This window comes from Schistocerca americana, chromosome 5 (genome assembly GCF_021461395.2).
Source record: "Schistocerca americana isolate TAMUIC-IGC-003095 chromosome 5, iqSchAmer2.1, whole genome shotgun sequence".
Classification (NCBI taxonomy): Eukaryota; Metazoa; Arthropoda; class Insecta; order Orthoptera; family Acrididae; genus Schistocerca; species Schistocerca americana.
This window is the reverse complement of record NC_060123.1, coordinates 92,963,459-92,980,134: the sequence shown is the minus strand read 5'-3', so window position 1 is coordinate 92,980,134 and position 16,676 is coordinate 92,963,459.

The following is a 16,676-nucleotide window of genomic DNA, read 5'->3' as shown; positions in this document are numbered from 1 at the left end:
TGTGTGCAGTCTGTGGCTGGTTGGAGTCATTGTTGAAATATTCGATAGTGTAGTGCTGGGCAGTTTGATGTGAACAACCCGTAGCTTCGGGCAGTTGGAGGTGAGCCGCCAGCAGTGGTGGATGTGGAGAGAGAGATGCCAGAGTTTTGAGAGTGGACGATCTGGACGTGCGTCCGTCAGAAAAAGGAAAATTGTAAGAATGGATGTCATGAACTGATACATATATATTATTACATTTAAACACTATTAAGGTAAATAAATTGTTTGTTCTCTATCAAAATCTTTCATTTGCTACCTATGCCTATCAGTAATTAGCGCCTTCAGTAGTTAGAATCTTTTATCTGGCTGGCAGTATTGGCGCTCGCTCTAATGAAGTAGTTCGAGTAACGAAGATGTTTATGAGGTAAGTGATTCATGAAAGGTATAGGTTATTGTTAGTCAGTGCCATTCTTTTGCAGGGATTATTGACAGTCAGATTGAGTTGCACTAAAAAATGTTGTGTGTCAATTTAGTAATGATCAGAATGACTAAAGAGAGAAATGTCTGAGTACGTTCAGTTTTGCTCAGTTGTTTGAAAATCAAATAACGTAAGAGTTTTTCCAGCACTGTCATTCTTAATTTTATAAGGAAAGTTTAAATATGTCCGTTGTATCAAGTCAGCAGTTTTTAGCCAACTATAGCTTTTGTCTGTCCACAAAAAGAGATTCAACTTTTTATTTTTAAGCTCAAACACTGCAAACTGAAAAGTCCAAGTCAATACGAAGAACAGTAATAAAAATCATAGAGTAATGAAGATAGTCGGTGCGCTCTTCGCCATAATATGTTCCTCAGTTTCACTGTTCATATACAGATGTTCATCTAGCGACTTTTATCGAACGTAGTCAGAGAACATCGTCGTAGGGTGCCTTTGATGCACTGCGTACCCTGGCGGATGCTCGACCAGCCAATATCTACTTCAGATGCATAATGAAACAAGAAATCCGCACCCAATATTACTTCACGAAAGTCCATGGTAAACGTTCTTGGAAACCGAGGTCTACATCTGTCTGGCATATTCCGTAAGTCGTCAGTAACGTCTGGTTTGCTGCTGTGAGCTTTGATTGAGATGGAGGAAGCTTCACGTCGCATCTTTTAACAGACAATGCATTCGCATCCGAACCTGAGTCGATTAGATTAGAGCGGCCGGATTTAGCGCCTGTGACAAAAAGTCTATTGGACAGTGAGGGTAAAGAAGAAAGGTTATACGCCAGAAGTTGGCCGCGATCGCTCCCACATCGCCGTGGTAGGCGCTGGTGCTCGAACTCATGACCGGTGGCGTCTACCGCCGGCCGCTGCCGCCATTTGGGTGAGTGCAGAGTGACGCGCACCGCGCCGCCTTGTTTCCGAAGCGACTGTGGTACCAACAGATAAGCTCCTTTGACATATTACCATCTTCCTTACTCATCTAGTGGGTGCCTGCTTTGACTCCGAGCAACTTCGATATCTGTCACCCCAAGCCGTCAGTGTTATTTCGTAGCTCCTCCAGTAGTTGAGTAAGGCCCGGGGCTGCCCTTCCGGCTAGCCGCGCGGTCTGACGCGCTGCTTCCCGAGTGGGAAGGCGTGCCAGTCCCCAGCACGAATCTGCCCGGCGGGTTAGTGTAGAGGACCAGTGTGCTGGCCATCCTGTGGATGGTTTTTAAGGCGGTTTTCCATCTACCTTCGTCGAATGCAGGCTGGTTCCCCTTATTCCGCCTCAATTACACTATGTGGGCGATTGCTGCGCAAACACTTTCTGCACGTACGTGTACACCGTAATTACTCTACTATGCAAAAATTTGGGGTTACACTCGTACACTCGTCTGGTATGATACTTTCCAGGCGGAAGTGGGGGGGGGGGGGGGGGTGGACCCACTGGTGGCCCCGGATCCGCACAATTGGGGGGAGGGGGGCGGGCGGACCCACTGGGGGCCGAACCGCACAATAACCCTGGGTTCGGTGTGGGATGGTGGTGGGGTGAGTGGACTGCTGTAGCCTGTCCTATGGTTGTCAACCACTGAGGGAAACGGTGGTACGAAGCCTCTCCATCGTTTCTAGGTCCCCGGTTCAATACACAATATACAACCTTCGGTCTTTGACGTCGCCGTATCGCCAGAGCTTCCTGAAGGTTGTACTGCGTCACTCGAACGTCACAGGTGATGTATGCCCTGCATCTAACCAGGCATGGACCTTGTCGACTAGTGAGAGCAACCACGAAATGTTGCGTGCGTTGGAAAGCGCCACAGCCGTTCTAACTGCCTCTGGCAATTGTACGCGCCATACATGTTGCAGCGTCGTATCCGGCAACTCGATGTCGTCGAATAAGCTTCGCAGGTGCTGGCAAAATTCCAAAGGCCACTTTACGTGATCCATCAGCCGACGTAGCCGCTAGAGGAGTAACTGTTTAAAATGCGTCTACTTCAGTGTAGCGCGCGGACGGATTATTATATCCGCGCTGACCGTTGTTGTTTTAGTGTCGAGCTTATTAACGGCGATCATAAATTTTAGTATCTTCGTTTACAGTGTCGTGGTGCTGGAAAGTCAGATAGAGCATTGCAAGCCATAATTCAGCTTTATCAGGAATGAACTGCAGTGGGTGTATTTTCATCTTGCTACTGCTATCCGCCAAACGGCCGGTCCTTGATGGAATAGAAAAGTTCAACGCAGCGTTTTCCCCCTTTTCAGTGTCAGGTCATAAATCTTCTATGTGCTTCAACAAAGCTTTGCGCCGATTCGTAGTACTCTGTGTGTAGTGAGGACGCACCGACTCTGGGGTAGACGATACTAAACGGTGCTGCATTTGTTCGTCTACAACGGAATTCAATTTACAGGGTGACCGCTTCAGCCAACTATAGCTTCTCTTTGTTCACTAGTATGATTGAACGAAGTAGTTAGCCAATAAATTTTTATTTCTTTAAGCATTAACTGAAAACTCAGTACAAAGAATAGTAATAAAAGTCGAACAGTAAAGAAGATTGTCCGTGCGCTCGGCAGAATAATAGCGCGCTTCACTGTGCATTCACAGGTGTTCTTCTGGTGACTCCCACAAATTTATATAATCTTGCTTCGTCAGGGCCGGGTGAATAGTGACTGACCGCCTACTGAGACTCTTATGACTTATCTTTAATATTTTAGTGGTGGATCTAGTTCTTGGATAATAAGACTGCTGAGAGAACAACAAACCACCGGTGTGGAGCATTTTCTGTGTTTTAAATGGGTTAAAATTGTTTTAGAAATTTGTAACTGCTCGAGCTACGCTGCCACTGACGCGACCGATGGAGCAACAGTAAACGGCCATTGCCAGCGAGCTGTAGGCAGCGCGGTTGTATTTGCATCGGGGGATGAGGGAAGCCCGACTGCCCGGCCGAAGGCTGAAAATACATGATTGTAATGTTATAAACCAGTATGGTACTAAGTATTTTCTTGTCTTATCACATATGAAGTTTTGTCTTTCGTGTACGACCCGGGCCAGCGTTACTTGAGTGGCACTGAACTAAAACATACAAAGGTACTTGCAAACAGTGTCATCAGCATGTCATGCTCTTAGAATCCTATCATCAGTGCAGGTCTTTTACATATATACGTCTTTTACGTATATACTACTCATATGTACACTCAGTTCTTAGCTATGGCATTCTTTTTTGGGGAACAAATGCACTAAATACGAACACAATTTTCAAACTCCAGAAAAGAGCCATGAGAATAGTAACAGAAAATAATAGTCGAGCTCACTGTAAAGATCTGTTCAAAGCACTGGGGACTTTAATTGCTCTGTCTGAATACGGTTATCAGTCAGCTATAGACATCAAAATTAATATTGGTAATTACCACACAAATGGTCCATGACCATCGAACAAGAACAGGACTCAACTTACATTTACCAAGAAAATATAAACATAAAACTCAAAACAGCATTTTTTACCAAGGAATAAAAATGTAAAATAAATTACCAAAAGAAATTAAAGACATTGCAAAAGTACACTTATTTAATAAGGCAGTTAAGAAGTAACTGTTGTGCAATACATTTTATACATTGAAGGACTACTTAGATAAAACAGAATAGGGGTTAGGCAAAAAAATGTTATACAAATAAATAATAATAGTGATATAAAACATCCAGCATTCCACATAACGCCTTCACAGTTTGTCTGTTTCCTACTTTTTTCCTTTTCTAGAAAAACTTACCCCCAAGCTATGCATAGCACAATACTAACACCTCTTCCTCTTTCTTAGCCGGCCGAAGTGGCCGTGCGGTTAAAGGCGCTGCAGCCTGGAACCGCGAGACCGCTACGGTCGCAGGTTCGAATCCTGCCTCGGGCATGGATGTTTGTGATGTCATTAGGTTAGTTAGGTTTCACTAGTTCTAAGTTCTAGGGGACTAATGACCTCAGCAGTTGAGTCCCATAGTGCTCAGAACCATTTGAACCATTTTCGAACCTCTTTCTTAGCTCAGAATCTGCTGACTCAGTTTTTCAGGCTAGCAAATGGGAAGCTGCGGCACAGAAAATGGCCTAGAGATGACCAGTGTTTGTGTGTTCGTGTGTGTGTGTGTGTGTGTGTGTGTGTGTGTGTGTGTGTGTGTGTGTGTGTAATGAGTAGAGTCTTACGAAACTATGTGTGCATAGTGTGTGCAGTGACATAGTGAGATATGAGTGATCAGTGTGGCATTACATTATTTAATAAGTTATTTGTAAAAGATTATTGTATACCAGGTGTAAATGTAATGACTGTCTCGAACTAGAAGTCCGTAAATATATGTGTATACGAATTAGCTTATTTTAAATTGATCTAAACTTGTAAATAGTTTGACATGTCCTATATCCTTGCAAAAATAGATCTGCGGATGAATAAAGCTACTACTACTGCTACTAAAATAGTACTGATTCATGTTAGCCACCGCGACAGGACGCAATATTTGAATGACAAACAGAAATTCACATTTAGGGTGATGTACAGCTGTTCTTGACGTGTCATTGGCGGTTTGACTTTGTGATGGCTTGATCTGAAGAAAAGTAGTGACCAGTGACTCACGTGTTGTGTGAAAAAGAAATTTCGTTAAAGTGGCAGTTCTTGATCTGAAGAAAGTAGTGACCAGTGACTCACGTGTTGCGTGAAAAAGTAATTTCGTTAAAGTGGCAGTTTTTTACTCTTAGAAGAAGCTATCAGTCCCGTGGGACTTGCGGTTATAGCAAGTTTCGTCGCAATTTGTCTCTTCCATGAAATTACCGAGTCATATAATTCAAGAAGAAACTGCAAAAAGGTGGGAATTTAAGGAGATGGGACCTGGATAAACTGAAAGAACCAGAGGTTGTACAGAGATTCAGGGAGAGCATAAGGGAGCAATTGACAGGAATGGGGGAAAGAAATACAGTAGAAGAAGAATGGGTAGCTTTGAGGGATGGAGTAGTGAAGGCAGCAGAGGATCAAGTAGGTAAAAAGACGAGGGCTAGTAGAAATCCTTGGGTAACAGAAGAAATATTGAATTTAATTGATGAAAGGAGAAAATATAAAAATGCAGTAAATGAAGCAGGTAAAAAGGAATACAAACGTCTCAAAAATGAGATCGACAGGAAGTGCAAAATGGCTAAGCAGGGATGGCTAGAGGACAAATGTAAGGATGTAGAGGCTTATCTCACTAGGGGTAAGATAGATACTGCCTACAGGAAAATTAAAGAGACCTTTGGAGATAAGAGAACGACTTGTATGAATATCAAGAGCTCAGATGGAAACCCAGTTCTAAGCAAAGAAGGGAAAGCAGAAAGGTGGAAGGAGTATATAGAGGGTCTATACAAGGGCGATGTGCTTAAGGACAATATTATGGAAATGGAAGAGGATGTAGATGAAGATGAAATGGGAGATACGATACTGCATGAAGAGTTTGACAGAGCACTGAAAGACCTGAGTCGAAACAAGGCCCCCGGAGTAGACAACATTCCATTGGAACTACTGACGGCCTTGGGAGAGCCAGTCCTGACAAAACTCTACCATCTGATGAGCAAGATGTATGAAACAGGCGAAACACCCTCAGACTTCAAGAAGAATATAATAATTCCAATCCCAAAGAAAGCAAGTGTTGACAGATGTGAAAATTACCGAACTATCAGTTTAATAAGTCACAGCTGCAAAATACTAACACGAATTCTTTACAGACGAACGGAAAAACTAGTAGAAGCCAACCTCGGGGAAGATCAGTTTGGATTCCGTAGAAACACTGGAACACGTGAGGCAATACTGACCTTACGACTTATCTTAGAAGAAAGATTAAGGAAAGGCAAACGTACGTTTCTAGCATTTGTAGACTTAGAGAAAGCTTTTGACAATGTTGACTGGAATTCTCTCTTTCAAATTCTAAAGGTGGCAGGGGTAAAATACAGGGAGCGAAAGGGTACTTACAATTTGTACAGAAACCAGATGGCAGTTATAAGAGTCGAGGGACATGAAAGGGAAGCAGTGGTTGGGAAAGGAGTAAGACAGGGTTGTAGCCTCTCCCCGATGTTGTTCAATCTGTATATTGAGCAAGCAGTAAAGGAAACAAAAGAAAAATTCGGAGTAGGTATTAAAATCCATGGAGAAGAAATAAAAACTTTGGGGTTCGCCGATGACATTGTAATTCTGTCAGAGACAGCAAAGGACTTGGAAGAGCAGTTGAATGGAATGGACAGTGTCTTGAAAGGAGGATATAAGATGAACATCAACAAAAGCAAAACGAGGATAATGGAATGTAGTCGAATTAAGGCGGGTGATGCTGAGGGAATTAGATTAGGAAATGAGACACGTAAAGTAGTAAAGGAGTTTTGCTATTTGGGGAGCAAAATAACTGATGATGGTCGAAGTAGAGAGGATATAAAATGTAGACTGGCAATGGCAAGGAAAGCTTTTCTGAAGAAGCGACATCTGTTAACATCGAGTATAGATTTAAGTGTCAGGAAGTCATTTCTGAAAGTATTTGTATGGAGTGTAGCCATGTATGGAAGTGAAACATGGACGATAAATAGTTTGGACAAGAAGAGAATAGAAGCATTCGAAATGTGGTGCTATAGAAGAATGCTGAAGATTAGATGGGTAGATCACATAACTAATGAGGAGGTATTGAACAGGATTGGGGAGAAGAAGATTTTGTGGCACAACTTGACCAGAAGACGGGATCGGTTGGTAGGACATGTTCTGAGGCATCAATGGATCACCAATTTAGTATTGGAGGGCAGCGTGGAGGGTAAAAATCGTAGAGGGAGACCAAGAGATGAATACACTAAGCAGATTCAGAAGGATGTAGATTGCAGTAGGTACTGGGAGATGAAGAAGCTTGCACAGGATAGAGTAGCATGGAGAGCTGCATCAAACCAGTCTCAGGACTGAAGACCACAACAACAACAACAATAATTCAATTGTTTGAAGGCTTGGTAAGTAATACAGTTAGCAATTACTTCTAGATTTAGCTCAGTCCTCTCTTGGGTGCAATTTCCTCGAATCGATGACAGTACCTTGATGCATCGGAGTTCGTGCAAAATGTTGGTGTACCATACACCTAGCGACACAGAAAAAGCTACAGACTGGAGCTGTGACGCGATCTGCTGTAGGTATACTGTTAACCGAAGAGCCAATAGCCACGTTATACAATCACTGAATATAAATATTGTGTAATCTCGAATAGGTGAGATGAATTTATAAACTGCAATCTGAAACATATACGTCACAAGTAAGTTAGAGGGAAGTGTTGGATTCATTTCCTGGTTTAGCGACGAGAAGTCGAGGGTTTCGTTTATCTCTGCAACTGAATCACCAAGTTAACGCTCATACCTTAGGCGTTATGGTGTGGCGGAGTTAGTAACAGCAAGAACTGTACATCTTTATCCCAATTAAAAGAGACGTGATACCCTTTTTTCATACACTTCTTGTAGACTAATATTCAGGTCTGCCGTAGCAATCCATGTATATTAGTCAATATCGTACGTATCTAGCAACAGTATTACTTCTCACTGAAATAGTGAAGTTACGTAACGTAACGGTAGCAAAGCAGAGAGAAAGAGGAGAGTCAGCCATAATTAGAGTAAACATTGCAGCTACTTGGAAGAGAGCGTCTAGCAGTTTATTAAGACTCTTGTCAAGTGTTCCTACACAAATACGCACGGGGTTACCAATACAAATGAGTACTGTTGAACGTATGGCCAGTGCTGCTACTTATAATTTAACTGGAAAACCAGAAAATAACAGTTTTATTTCTATTTTCGGATTTCATTGATGTGTTCCTACCCAAAAAACACTAATTACAAGAACGATGACCTCAAATGGGCTTGGCGCGATTAGCCGAGCGGTCTAAAGCGCTGCAGTCATGGACTGTGCGGCTGGTCCCGGCGGAGGTTCGAGTCCTTCCTCGGGCATGGGTGTGTGTGTGTTTGTTCTTAGGATACTTTAGGTTAAGTAGTGTGTAAGCTTAGGGACTGATGACCTTAGCAGTTAAGCCGCGTGAGATTTCACACACATTTGAACATTTGAACTTCAAATGACTCTGAGCACTATGGGACTTAACTGCTGAGATCATCAGTCCCCTAGAACTTACAACTACTTAAACCTAACTAACCTAAGGACATCACACACCTCCATGAGCGAGGCAGGATTCGAACCTGCGACCGTAGCGGTCGCGCGGTTCCAGACTGTAGCACCTAGAACCGCTCGGCCATTAAAGCCGGCAAACTATGTCTTCGTTTAGATGTGTCATTCGTTTGTGGAGCAATGATAAAAAGATTTCGAGGATTTAATAGCGATATACATTAGGAGTATTATGACAGTCATATGAGTTTACTAGGATGTAGCAAACGCTTTCCGAAATTTGGTTTCATGAGTGTCTAGTGCCAGCAACGTTATTTAGTTAAAATCATTTTCCGATGTGAGGTTGTTTTCCATAACAGAACTTGATAGGCTGACAATTCAGACTTGAATGTGGAGAAAAACAGTTAGCAGTTGTTTAGAAATTACTTGCGCTTCCACTTGTAGAAATAATACAAAGAAGGTAGGCCTTTCTTAAAGAATATTAATGAAAAATGCTTAAGTATCTTGGCCAGTTAATTGCAAAGCATATCTTGGTGGCACAAGAGTACCAGAGGCCACACCGAAAATCTGCGAGAGGAATCAACACTTTCTACCCTGTCACCTCCCTCAAGCCTTCGCCGTCCAGGACGAACAGGCTGAATTGGAAGGCGGCAAATCCCTCGCGTCTGCATTTGCGAACGGCTCTGCGAAATTACTTCCTCCCCTCTGCCCGCTCAGGCGACGAGACTTGGTGTTCAGCTTTAGCCGCAATATCCTACGAATCCACCAAAGAGGCAACCACCCCTGCCCACCTGCTCCTACCGCACCCTACTCCCAGTATAGCGTATTCTGCCGCAGCAGACGTAGCTTCATCATCAGCAGTTATAAAGGCGGTTCTCTCAACTGCCTTGCGTCCTTCCACAAAGAGCCTAAGCGAGTATATTATTTTGTCTCCTAAATCAGTGGTTCTAAACCTTTTTCAGTACACTCAGAGGCACTGTGCTGGCTTGGAATAATGCATTCTGGCTCCCACCCCATCCCCTCCACACCCTTCTCGCCTATCTGTACCACGGTTATCTGTCGTCTCCACCAGAGGGCTCCCCAGAATAAACGCAATAACAACTCTATATCGTACATAGGATTTCCAAAATTTACTAATAACTGCACTTTTGCCTAAGTCCAATAAATACGTGGCTTCACAAAGGCTGAAGTACCTACAAGGGGACGAGGAAACAAGATGAAACATCACGGGCTGAGAGGGTATGCCATGTTATTTCATTAATTACGAAACCGATTCAAATTTACAAACAACTTGGTAGAACGAGCCCCGTTATCGGAATTGACGTTGCGCGCTCTCTGGCCTGATTGCATAAAGTGATTCAGTTAGGTAGGATGCCATAAAGCCGTTATATAACCTCTTGTTGTAACTGGTCCTTCATATCCCAAATACTGGCGCTGGGACAGAGTTGATATCCCAGCTGGTCCCATACACGTTCTACCCGGGACTGATCTTTGGACTTTGCTTGCCACAGGAGTAGCTCAACCTCACCCGTCCGGTTAGCCATGCGGTCTAACGCACTGCTTTTCGGGCGGGAAGCCGTGCCGGTCCCCGGCACGAATCCGCCCGGCAGATTAGTGTTGAGGTCTGGTGCGCAGGTAGCGTTCTCACTTCCCGCGCCCGGGTTCCCGGGTTCGATTCCCGGCGGGGTCAGGGATTTTCTCTGCCTCGTAATGACTGGATGTTGTGTGATGTCCTTAGGTTAGTTAGGTTTAAGTAGTTCTAAGTTCTCGGGGACTGATGACCATAGATGTTAAGTCCCATAGTGCTCAGAGCCACATGAACCATATGGTGTGCAGGCCAATATGTGGACGGTTTTTTAGGCGGTTTTCCATCTGCCTCGTCGAATGCAGGCTGGTTCCCCTTATTCCGCTTCAGTTACACGATGTCGGCACTTGCTGCACAAACACTGTCTCCACGTACGTATACACCATAATTACTCTACCACGCAAAAATTTGAGGCTACACTTGTCTGGTATGAGATTTTCCCGTGAGGGGGGAGGGGGGGGGGTCCACTGGGAGCCGAACCGCACAATAACCCTGGGTTCGGTGTGGGGCGGCGGTGGGGTGAGTGGACTGCTGTAGCCTGTTGTGGGGTTGTGAACCACAGAGGGCTACGGCGGGGACGAAGCCTCTTGGTCTTTTCTAGGTCCCCATTTCCATACAATACAATATAAACTCAACGTCACGCAGACAATTCACAGAGACCACGTGATTTATGTGGACGAACATTGTTCTGCTGAAAAATGACACCAACATGCCGTCACATCAGAGGTAACATATGACGACGGAGGATCTCCGTCACATACCACTGTGTGGTCACAATTCCCCCAATAACAACCAGCCGTGGCCTGAAGTCACACTCGTGGCTCCCCACACCATGATGCCAGAGGAACTCCACTGTGCCTCTCCAAAATACTGAAAGAATGGGCCGTCTCGCCAGACTGCCGCCACAGTCGCCGACTATGGTCATCCGGGGTAGTGCAGAGCCGTAATTCATCTCTGAAAACAATGCGACGCTATTCATCTGCAATCTGTGTTTCCCAGTCACGGCACCAGTCCAAAAGCAGCTATATGTGTCGTGGTGTTACCGACAGCCTAAGTACGGAACGGCATTTCCGTAGTGTGGCTGCTGATAGTCTCAGACCGATAGCTCAGGATGACATCCAATGTTGCAGGGAGCCCATTATTTTTTCTCGGATGGGTGATGCATATGTCAAAAACCTACGATGTGCCTGGTGCACAATAAGGGAATGCTTCATCGTGATGGGTGATGATCAGATCTGATCGACTGTAACCCTGACGACGAGTACACCGCGTTTTATGTTCTCACGCAGTCCAGCATTGGGCAGCAGTGACCAACGACTGCCCCACAAATCTGGATACCACACGACCAGGCCAGTCGACCGAACTGAAACTCACAACGAGGATTTCAGGTGCTGATAACGGTGTGTCACGGGAGTATGCGGCATCCTGCACCCTTTGCAGTGGCCACTCAAAATCTGACACTCTTTGCGTCCTTATCTACCTTACGAGACCTGGTGACAATTCTGAACACGAACAACATTACTGCCCTCAGTTGGCTGTATCAACTGTCACAGAGTTTTGCCCCTCCAACCAGTTAATACCAGCTCACGATGTACGTGTACAAAATTACATTGACGTCCAGTCACGTCTTAGGTGCTTCTCTCCTTTTGTCGGGTACTGTATTTTTTTAATTATGTGCGATGAATTTTTTTGAAGTTTACTATTTTAGTATGTATATCTACATCTACGTCTACACCCATACTCCGCAAACCACCCAACTGTGTGTGGCGGAGGGTATCCTGAGTACCTCTGTCGGTTCTCCCTTTAATTCCGGGTACCCTAAGTACCTCTGTCGGTTCTCCCTTTAATTCCAGTCTCGTATTGTTCATGGAAAGAAAGATTTTCGGTATGCCTCTGTGTGGGCTCCAATCTCTCTGATTTTATCCTCATGGTCTCTTCGCGAGATATACGTACGGGGAGCAATATACTGCTTGACTTCCCGGTGAAGGAATGTTCTAGAAACAAAAGCCCCTACCAAGCTACTGAGCGTCTCTCTTGCAGAGTCTTCCACTGGAGTTTATCTATCATCTCCGTAACGCTTTCGCAATTGCTAAATGATATCTGTAAAGAAACGCGCTGCTCTTCGTTGGATCTTCTCTATCTCTTCTATCAACCCTATCTGGCACGGATCCCACACCGGCGAGCAGTTTTCAAGCAGTGCGCGAACAAGGGTACTGTAACCTACTTCCTTTGTTTTCGGACCGCATTTCCTTAGGATTCTTCCAATGAATCTCAGTCTGGCATCTGCTTTACCGACGATTAATTTTATATGGTCATTCCATTTTAAATCACTCCTAATGCCTACTCGCAGATAATTTATGGAATTAACTGCTTCCAGTTGCTGACCTGCTATATTGTAGCTAAATGATAAAGGATCCTTCTTCCTATGTATTCTCGGCACATTACACTTTCCTACATTGAGATTCAATTGCCATTCCCTGCACAATGCGTCAGTTCGTTGCAGATCCTCCTGCAATTCAGTACAATTTCCCATTGTTACAACCTCTCGATATACTACAACATCATCCGCGCAAAAAGCCTCAGTGAACTTCCGATGTTATCCACAAGGTCGTTTGTGTATATTGTGAATAGCAACGGTCCTACGACACTCCCCTACGGCACACCTGAAATCGCTCTTACTTCGGAAGACTTCTCTCCATTGATAATGACATGCTGCGTTCTGTTATCTAGGAACTCTTCAATCCAATCACACAATTGGTCTGATAGGCCATATTCTCTTGCTCGTATCAAGAGTTTCAAACAACAAAGATAGTTTTCTAAAATTTTGTATTTCCACATGAAAAGACATCTCATCGATTATTCTGTCAACGATACGGTGACATATGTGGAGAAAACGTTGTCTGTTCTTTGTGCACATCAGTTGAGGTAAACGTCTGGTACATTTGACACTTGTCATCGGCATTGTCCTTAGTACTGCCGAGACAAGTAAGCCGTCTGGCGTATGCAGGGCAAAGTCGAACTTCATCGGCAATGTTTCGGGCGTAGTTCAATGGTATACGGGAGAATGTTACCAAGTAACTGCAGTTTGCATATGTATTGCACAGGTAATATCCATACAACAGTGAGAGTCGACGATGTAAGTTCTGTTTTTTTTCCGCTTGCGCTACTTGCTATCGACCAAAGTAATGCCCACTTTATTTAGTCTTCACCTTCAAGTATGCATTCGGTTACGCTTGTTTCCGTCTGTGATTTATTTTTACAGATGTGCTAGTCGTGCGTTAACAGCGATACACAGCAGTACGGATAGGTTCACCTGCGAAGAGTCGGGTGATATGCACCTGATATATTGGTTCCCTCAGAGCAATGGAAGAGAGGCGCAACGGTGCTATAGCGGCTGTTCCCGCAGCAGTGGCAGTCGCCCCACAGGATTTCTGCGTGTGTACCCATGCGCCTACTCTACACTTTGCGTCCCACATTTTGGTTGAATGCGTATTACACGCCATACGCTCTAGTGAAGTTGTTTCCCACGAAAAAAGGTAACTGAGTTAACGAACCGTGTATATAATGGTTGCATTATTATTCAGCGACGAGCCACCAGAGACCTCAAGTCACCGATACCCAAATTCCCACAAAATATCTTTGAACAACGCCCGGAATTTAGTCGGCGAAGTTGGGATTCACCCTGTATGCAACATGACGATATTAGTGGTGAAAACTGATACGGATGGAAATACGTGGCAGTAGAAGCAAAAATGTTCCAGTGAACGTTGCGAGGTAACTGCGAATGCAATGCTGCAAACCGCGACCGATGTCAGTGTGAAATGATCTACTAGTCAGAAATGAATTTCAGATTTTGCATTAATTCCCCATCTAATCGGATTCAAATGTCACTCATGTTTTGCTTTCGCCCGTCGGGACGACTCCATTTACCATGAGTAACACTGTGGGTTGCTGAAACGGAGATCCACTAACATTTTCTGTTGCTAGAACCTTAAGAGAACATGTGCGAATGCAAGGGACAGGACGATCGGGAGCATAACAGGACGAATACGGTGAAAAGCAATGTCCCCTTGCGAATCGTCTTGTTTATTTTAATTTCCTTTTGCTCTGTACGGAAGTAGACGTCGTCGACAATGATGATGATAATATTTACGCTTTTCGAAATTGTGTGATGATCATAATTACTAAAATTTTGGTGGTGAGTGTCGTCAGAAAGAGTAAATGTCTGTAGGACATGAAACGGACACTTGCCCGTACAGTTATGGCTCAAATGGCTCTGAGCACTATGGGACTGAACTGCTGAGGTCATTAGTCCCCTAGAACTTAGAACTAGTTAAACCTAACTAACCTAAGGACATCACAAACATCCATGCCCGAGGCAGGATTCGAACCTGCGACCGTAGCGGTCTTGCGGTTCCAGACTGCAGCGCCTTTAACCGCACGGCTACTTCGGCCGGCCGTACAGTTATGTACACGTATTAGGAAAAATGGTAAAACATACACCATGTAGGATACTAAAGTGTATTAAAAATAAGGGCGATGACTTCTTGTTTTTATTGATGTCCATCCGGATTATCCCAGACTCTCAAATGTTTTTCTATTCCAGATTTTACTTTTACAGTATCAACCTAATAATATGTACTCTTTGCGGATATTTAGTAGCTTTATGTGCAATTTTTAGTTTCACCTGTTCAGTACTGTGAGTTATAATTTTAATCATTTTAATATCACTGATATGTTAGCTTAGTACACTCGTATGATAATGATGCGTGCAAATTCTGGGTGTCACAGAACTCTATCCGAAGAAAAGCGATTGAATTTTAATGCCTTAACAAAATGTCTTGGAAATTTCTGAATAACGCTGTAGACAGTATCAAGGTTCAATGAGAGTTTTTCCAACAATTATTTCCTACTTCCTCACTTTTGAGAAACAAACGTCAGTTATTACTACTCATGTCCATCAAGATGCGTTTTCTGCTTCAGATGTCATGTTCGACTATCAACGTAAGAATAGCTTTTTGTGTATCACATGAAACTGACATATTAAGGCACGTACGTGTTAAAACTCACTGGATTAGTTAAAAGGAAAATGCCACTCTGGAACTTGCAAAGCTTACATCGCAGCCGACACGAAAGACGAAATTTTAAAACGCATACCACACTGTCGTTGTTTTCAGCTAAAATGAGAGGCAGGTTCTCTGTTAATGTCACCACTATCCTCACATTGCAATATAAAACGGACCTGTTAAAATGTGGTGTTCTAAGATTCGTGTGTCACAGACAACACAAACAGAACAACCCTACTGCCACTGTAAAAGATCAAGGGTGGGACGGCTCTGACCAGTGGTAGAATGTGAATATATCCCGTTTCCGTGACTAGAAGAAGGGATGGTCACGAACCTAAAGCGGATATGTCGAATCTGATCACAGATTTCACCCATAGGTAACATTGCTCCTTTCAGGTTCTCGTGCGTCGAAGCGTAGTACACTTTGAACACGTGTGATAGGAGCAGTCGCTAGGCTTGATCAGAGTAGCCAAGAAAGACCACTAGTTTTTACCCTTGAATGTGAATTCGTATGTAAATGGTGAAGCAGCGAAGACAAGATCATCAAAGGACACTCAGAAAGATTTCATACTGCTGCGTTAGTGTCAATCCTAGTTGAGGGAAAGGGAAATTTTATCAAAATTCAATGAAGGCGCGGTTGGGCGATGAAATCTGGGGCCTCTGACAGAGTGTGGTAACAGACGACAGCCAGCAGGCAAGGCAAGGTAAACATGGCACTCGCGGGCGCGGAGCTGCGACGGCGGTGTTGCACGCGCGATTTGTTTTGAGTGGAGCAAAACGAGGCAGGAAACTGCAGCGTTGCTTTAAGTTATTGCGATGTATGAGGCAGGCACTAGGCCAGAGCCAGGGGTGGCGATTTGTAAGTGACTGACGTGTAGGATTTTATCCCTACCATAGTTTCTCTCTCTCTGACACTACGTCAGAAGCGAGGGGAAAAACCAGTATAAATAGACGGGCAATTTTAGCTAGAGGGAGGGTGTGCCAGGTCAGTCGAGCGTCAGGACAGACCTGTGCTGGTCTAGACTTATAGGGGCCAGTCTGGGAGCAACGTTACAAGTGTTCAGCATAGACTTGTACTTTGTTTCTATGTACTTGTTCGGGCTATATTCCGCCCCCGGGGACACAACTCCGAGGCGGGACGGAAAGGCAGCGTGGAACTTGGAGATCACACGGTCTGCCTGCAAGAGGGCAGTGACAGCTGTCTGCAGCAGGTCCAGGAGGGGCCGGTTTCACTCCAGTCTATGGGCCACATTCGCTTCCCACCTGATGTACCAGGGTCTGGGAGAGGCGTACGCTGCGGGTGGCACAGCGGCGCTGCCTCAGCGCCAGAGATGGCGGCAGGCGTTGCCATCCGGCAAGCACCACTAGCAGCAAGTTGCGGCACAGCATCCAGGAGGGCGCGGGTTTCATTCAGGTCACGTCCTGGGAGCAGCGGCGGCCCAAGGGTGACCAGTACATCCACC